This window comes from Delphinus delphis, chromosome 12 (genome assembly GCF_949987515.2).
Source record: "Delphinus delphis chromosome 12, mDelDel1.2, whole genome shotgun sequence".
Lineage (NCBI taxonomy): Eukaryota > Metazoa > Chordata > Mammalia > Artiodactyla > Delphinidae > Delphinus > Delphinus delphis.
In genome coordinates this window covers 87233429-87240977 of record NC_082694.2, presented here as the reverse complement: position 1 = coordinate 87240977, position 7549 = coordinate 87233429, and the positions used below count along the sequence as shown (strand labels likewise).

The 7549-nt window shown below is 40.5% G+C and overlaps 1 pseudogene; it reads right to left on the bottom strand.

The window, feature by feature from the left end:
- Window positions 1-270: 270 nt before the first annotated feature.
- LOC132434757 (cytokine receptor-like factor 3) lies at window positions 271-7305 on the bottom strand (annotated as a pseudogene).
- Between the last annotated feature and the right edge of the window lie 244 nt (window positions 7306-7549).

Genomic DNA, 7549 nt, shown 5'->3' with positions numbered 1-7549 from the left:
AATTTGGTGAATTTTAATAAGTACTTATTATATATCTGAATTAGATCAATTGAGAGAGCAATAAACTTTACTCTGGGCACGGTCAAACCGAAGCGTAGACACCTTTTCCTTCCTGTGTATTATTCTGCTAATTCTGAATCACTTTCAAACTTACAGCTAAATTACAAGTTTGAATAACTTTAAACAATTATTTGAAGGTAAATTGTTGATGTGCTGCTTCATCACTCCTGCACACATTACCATATTTTTCATACAAACAAGCATATTTTCTTAGAGTTTGGTCAAGAAGACAATCTTTGTCATTGGTCGCCTCACAGTTGCAACTCTGAATGTTAGTGTCTGTCCACAGAAATAAGTTGGCATGCTGAAGTAGAGAACACCCGAGAATTCAGAACGATTCTGGAGCACTGCATTTCTTCAACTGCTCAGGCTGGACCCCTCAGCTGTCCATTCATGAGGCATGGGCATGAAATGGACCTATCTGGGATGCTCTAAGGCCTCTACTCCCATCACCACAGACTGAACTGGGACTCAACATTGGGGTCTATGTGTCACACCAAGAGTTCAGTTTCAGAGCCCACTCATGCGTCTTGCAAGTGGTTAGAAGTACATTTACAGAACAGGAGCCTGTAATCACCTTGCACCTCTGTACCAGGATGACTCCAGGTTCCTCTGCTAGTTCTAGCTGTGCCGGTCGGTGAGATGCTTCTCTTCCAGGCTTAAAAATGTGATCTTTCACTATATTAGTAGCTGAGACATCTGATCAAGCAGATCGATAAGGAGAACCACCCGATAAGCATGTTGGTAACAAGCTGTCCAACTTACCATGTGAGGCCTTTTTGGTAAAGCCCGGTTTCTCATCCTGTTCTCACGCGACACCAAGAATGGTGACCTCACCGTCCAGGATGGAGTCCTCTGCAGTGTTAGCTCCACACTACATGCGCTTTTGGTGGTCATCCAAAGCTTAGTGGGGTCCTGTTCAGTGGTGTCCACACCACTGGGTGGCTCATCAGTCCTCATCCAGGAGTTTTCCAGTGGTTCCCTCTGAACCACTAAAATGCTCTTAAAATGTCCTTAAGACATCCCTTGTCTGTGACGCAAGGTCTTTTCTTTTTCTTTTTTGTTTCCTTTTTTTGCTTAGTCATGGCAGATTATGATTTTTTTAAAATTACATAGCAAGCTACAGAGAAAAACTGAAGCATTGCTAACACTTATGCATTTAGAAATGCTGCCCAACACGCGGACCCTTCCACCACTCCTGGTGCTGCGTGTGCTTATTGCTCCTCTTATTCTGCTTTTAAAATGATCATTGCCTGACATTTTCCCTAAATATCAGGGGCTCATTGTCTTCACTCATTCCATGGCGTTAATTATGATGGTGCTTTTAAGAAGGTGATAGATTATTTGGTAAAGTAGAATTTTACTCTCAAATCTCTTGTGATTTTTCTGTAACGTCTGATGCGATGTGGTCTCTGATCTCTGCACTTCCTGCGGCCCCGGCGGTCCCTGGCCCAGCTCGGCAGTACTTCTGCCTCCCCCCGCCCCTGCCCCCCGGTACTGACGGGCCTCCTGCAGCAGCTCTATCACCCGCTGCCCCAGGTGCAGCGAGCTCCGCTTAAATGTCTAAATATTAATGTCAGTTCAATTAATTGCCAGGTCTGACAGTAAGCATTGCCAAGATGCCTTTTTGTTAAACATGTTTATAATAATATCAAGACTATTATTTTGAAGAGACTCCTCAAGTAGTACAGCCTAATTAAAGTGATACTGAATATCTGTTTTCAGTCTGTTTCTGTCCAATGTTTTTCTCATAATTAGCCGAACACCCTCTTCACATAATGAAAGTTTTTCAGGCCTGTGCTACTGGTTCTCAGTAAAGATGCTTAGAATATTTCTGAAGAGGGATCACAGTATGAAGGAAGAAAGTTAAATTCTTATTGAGGAAAAACCTTCCACATTTCTAAAGAAAGACTTAAATCTGGATTGAAATTAATCAACAAACTGATCAGGTATCCGTATAAAAAATATAGATGTGTTGCCAGATGAGTCCCTGTGTTAAGAGAGAGCTCGTTAGCTACTCTCACACAGAAAAGAACTGAGGATATTAATTGGAAATACAAATCCTGCAAAAAGCACTCTGAGTTAGAAGTCATAATCAAGAGAAACAGAGGAGGGCTTGTCTATAAAGTCAACGAGGTGCCATTAAGTGGAATTAGACTTTCACACAGAAGGACGTCAGTGCAAACCTGGTTCAACCACTTCCACCACTGACTAGCTTAACATTTCTAGTCTTTAGTTTCTCTCTCTATGAAATGGGGGAACACGTAGCAGCCTTGCAGCTTGATATGAGAATTAAACAGACAATGTTATACACATACACACACAGTTTATTCTATTAGAGGGGGTTAAAAAGTTCAATCCTCAGCTCTGAAAGTTATGATCCATATTTCAACATGGTTGTCCATTTGTGCAATGGACATTTCTTGAACACCTGGAGCACGTGAATGGCTGTTGTGGTGCAAATTACCAGGTGCTGTGGCATCTGACAGGTGGGGGGAGTGAAGTGTGGGTAAATATTAAGTGTGTCCAGTGCACTTACAACGCTGGACGCTGGTTTCCAAAGCAAACACCTAACATGCACCAACATAGCCTTTCCACCAAGCAGCTCCTCTGCTTGCGCTCCACACCAGCCTCCCCTGCTCGCATGGCTCTCACACAAAGCTGAGTCTTACCGTGGCTGGAAGGCCCATCAGGATATTCCCTCCACCCTCCCTTTTTTAAAATTTTTCTGTGTATTTATTTATTTAATTGAAGTATAGTTGATTTACAGTGTTGTGCTAATTTCTGTTGTACAGCAAACGACTCAGTTATACACATATATGCATTCTTTTTTATATTCTTTTCCATTGTGGTTTATTCCAGGATATTGAATATAGCTCCCTGTGCTGTACAGCAGGACCACGTTGTTCATGCATCCTATTATAATCTTCCCCAGAACAAAACACATGTACCTGGAACAGTGGAGCCACAGAGCACTCAGGGCCCCATGCGACCAGGGAATCTGTGAAACTGCTCCATTTGCCTTTCTAAGCATATTTTGCTTCCCATTTGGTGCATTCTAGGATTTGGGCAAAGAATAGGTATTCTACTGCAACTAAAAATAGGCATCTATTGCAGTACAGAAATCCAAGGATGGCGAGGAATTCAACTCTACGGAAAAGAGTTTGTCAAGGAATTCTCTGCCTGCATCTTCCAATATGTAACTGCTTGATGTCTGACATGAAACCGGGGGGACTATGAACGGCTGGAAGTTCTGCGAGTCCTATGCGCCTTGCAAAAGACATAAGACCTGAGCAACTTTTCCATCTTAAGGGGAAGAGGTCAGGGATTAACATCATATGTCAACTCCTCTGTGTCAACTACTATATATCTTTACTATGTATTTATTTTTCACAACAGATTGCCCTGTAGTTTTATTATTTCCATTTTATAGGTGAGGAAATGAGGTTTTTGAAAGCTAAATAATTTTGAAAAGATCACACAATTTGTAACATTTGCAATATGTCACAGTGTTTTCGTAGAATCCCATCCAAGCTAACATTCCATACCTACCCCAACACTAACTTTGTTAATTTACAGCAAGCACTTAATATCTTAACGTGATTGGATGGATTTTCCATTTAACTGAAAACAAAATTTGAAACTGGAAGAAACAATGTTTATTGTCTATGGACAATGGATAGTTCAGTTTCTATCCATATCTAATTCTAGCTTTTGACTTCCTTTTACAATCCCTGTCCTGCAAAGGACAGTTGCTCAGTCTCTTGACTTAAGTTGCCCTCACAGACTTTGTTTTGGACCAGTTTTAACCTCACACAGCCTCTGAGAGGAAATATCCTATAAAAAAAAAACCTCTGCCTAGAATCTGAGTTTTGGGTGGGAACAGATTTGCTAGTGCACTTAATCCCATATTCCATGAACGACTAGTCTATTTACTCAAAAACATATGCTTCTAACTACATTATTACAGAAAATGTTACGTGCTTTAATTTTTACTAAATAATTTGATAGCTAATGATTTATTCTGCTAACCAGCTTCCAAATTACAATCTGAAACTATATGGTAAATATGTAATTAATATGAATAATAGCAATTGAGCAACTAAAGAGACCACAAACTCTTGAAATTTAAATAATAATAATAATAATAGACTATGGCTATAATAAAAGGATTATGTTGCTTTAATATGAAAAAAATGTCAAGAAACAGTCTAAAATAGCCACATTAATATTTACATTCTAGGTTCATTTTCACTATATCATTTCTTGCATGTATCTTGACATAATTTCTATTTTAGTAACTGAAATTCAATAGAACATGGTATTTGTATAAATGGCTAGGTCCCAAATGAATCTCAGATGAAATATATTTGATTATATTAATTACAATAGAATTCCATTATCAAAATAGCATTACAAGTTGAAGTTATAAAAAAAATTTTGAATGGCAACAATCCAGTTGAATGAGTAGTAAAGGAAAAAAATTTATATTTACTCTTTCTATTCCTCCACATATGAATTCTACTTACTAACAAACTGCTCAACTACTTTCCCAATAATATTTGGCAAGATTATTTACATATATAAATATTGCAGGTAATGAAAATTTTAGCATTTAATTTTTTTCACAATTTTTATTAAAATAATTCCAAAGCTTGTTACATATATTTCTTTGTTTTTAAACATTGCTGTGATGAGTCAAAATCAACATTTTTAAATAGGGACAATTTATATGACCACCACCATGGGCTACTGAGATAGGTTATCTATTTACCTTTGTGCCAATGTCCTCAGACTCTTCTGCTTTTATGCGTTTTTTTCTGTACTGTGCCTTTGATGTCTACTGTTCTTTTTGTCATCTGTCAGCGTGTCCCCTTTTAGTTTGCTTCATCCTTATCTAGTCAATCAAATAAAGTGAGTTGACTTCATGGCAGTTGAGTGGCTCAGCTGACCCTTCCCTTCCTGCTCAGAGTATATGTTCCAGATGCACAGCTTTGCTGGAAGTCTGGCCCGCTGTAATTTGTAATGGTTGCATTCACTCAATTCTGCTCAGTACCACATAATAAAGTGAACGCTCCAAAACCTTTCACCAAATTTGAAAACTTGGAGTCACCTCTGACTCATCCTTCCTCTTCATATTCCTGTCATTTAAAAAAAATAAAATGGCTCACATCTATTTGTCCTGTTGCTATAATAATTATTCAAGATCCTCCTGACTCTGTTTTCTAATGGACACATGCCCATTTTTAAAGGCCTTTCACAATTTAGCCCCAAACAATTGTTCAAGACATGCCACATGCTACTTTTCCTTATATCGTAACCACAAGAAAAAAAAACAGTTCTCTGTACATGTTATGTGCAATCGTAAACACATTAGCTTGTGGTGTTCCTTGACCTGTGATCTGAAAGCAAACCCATAAAAACATGTCCAAGTCTAAACTCATTATCATCATATCTGGTTATGCTTCAAAATCCAAATCTTTTCTTCCTGGGTTCATTTCTTGGTGGATGATATATATGACCATCAACCTGTAGGCTTGCAAGTTCTATCACTCTTTGAAAGGTCTACCCATGCTTTTCCACATTCATGGGATCTTGTCTTTTTTTTTGGCTGCACTGGGTCTTCGTTGCTGCGAGTGGGGGCTACTCTTTGTTACAGTGCACAGGCTTCTCATTGTAGTGGCTTCTCTTGTTGTGGAGCATGGGCTCCAGGCACGTGGGCTCAGTAGCTGTGGCTCACGGGCTCTAGAGCACAGGCTCAGTAGTTGTGTTGCACGGGCTTAGTGGGATCTTCCCGGGCCAGGGCTCCAACCTGTGTCCCCTGCATTGGCAGATGGACTCTTAACCACCGTGCCACCAGGGAAGTCCCAATCTTGTCATTTTTAATGCCGAAATGTCCAAATGCCAATTCCTTTTATCTATTACTTAAGGAAAGCTTTTGTCGTCTCCTTTTGTGCATAAGATAAAGTATGAAGAGTATCATAAGCCATTCAAAACTTCACCCCACTTCTAATTCCTTTCTGGCCACCCGGTCCCCTTCCCCCAAAGCAAGTACCACTTTACCTCTTATGGTCCCTGGAAAATTCCAAGACTTTCCTTAACTCCATGTCTTTCAACATACAAATCACTATGCCGTCATTCCTTCCTTCCCCAACCGGAAAATTCCATTCATCTTGCAAAACCCAGCTCGAATGTCACCTACCTGAGAAGTCCTTCCTGATTCCCTATGGAAGAATTCATCACTTCCTCCTTAGTGCCCTAGTGGCAGTCGGTGTACATTAGTATTAAAGTACTTATCACATGGTATTATTGAAAGTGAATTCTGTTAGAGCAGAGAAGGTTATTCACATCTGTATCTACAGCAAGTGTAGACTCCTGAGACATAAGAGCTGCTTGCTCATTGCAAGTTTGTTATGGTGTCAAAAAATCATCATTGCATGACCCATAGCTTGTTAAAGGGAAAGAAAGCATCCTCCGCAACACCAGCCCCAATAAAACTGCATTTTTTGGGAAGTTAAGAGTGGCCCTGTGAGGAGCTGGGAGGAGAAGCAGCCAGTCCCACTGTCCTACGAGACCCTGCCTCCCAACCCTGCTCAGTGTCTGAAGGACTGAGGCAGTGCTCACTGCTTTGCTACTCAATTAAGATGGGCAGCATTTCTCTAGTTCCGATTGTGGATTAAATCATGTGCTAAAAGGTCTACTGAAAAATCAGAAGCATCAGCATTAGTTCATTATAGGACCAGATGGTCCACCTTGGCCTTCTATGTCTTCTGTGTCTGGTTTACAAATCAGATATTCCTTTTCTCAGCTTCAGACCGTCTGCTCCCTAGGAAAAATATCTTCATCCTCTCCCTACCACTGCCTTATACGTATTTGCCGATGGAAATCTGAGTGTGATTATGGTAGTAGCAATTCTGGGAGTGTCAGTAAGCCAGTGAGTTTCTCTGTGTGAATTCCAAACCCTGATCAGAATGTCCTCTAGAATAAACACAGGTGGAAAACCAAGTGACATACATGTGCTCAGCAGACAAACATTAGTTTCTGTCCATAAGAGCTTGATAGGGAGGGAGATTGTTTCTCAGTTACCCAAATAACATGTGTTCCCGCCAGAGGCCACAGATGCGGGGCTGGTAACTCTGAGAGCATTAACCTGTGGATCGTGGCTGGGGGATGACAGGCCCCATCAGAGCCCGTGGTCTGCAGGGCAAAGTGCAGGCCAGCAACCCCTTTAGAACTCTTGTCCATCAGACGTTTCTTTAGGATGATTGCGGCTTCCGGTCTCAGGAACTCATTCCACCCAGAAGCTTGACAAAGCATGCATTTTATACTCATTCTTGTCTTTTTTGGTCCTTTTCTGCAAGACAATTGGTGCTCAGTTCACTGTCCTTCCCAAACAGTTTTTCTTTCCAGTGACACACAATGAAGTTGCTACACCACGAGACCCTTCATGTCACATCACATAATTAATTACAATGAAGCCTTACATCCC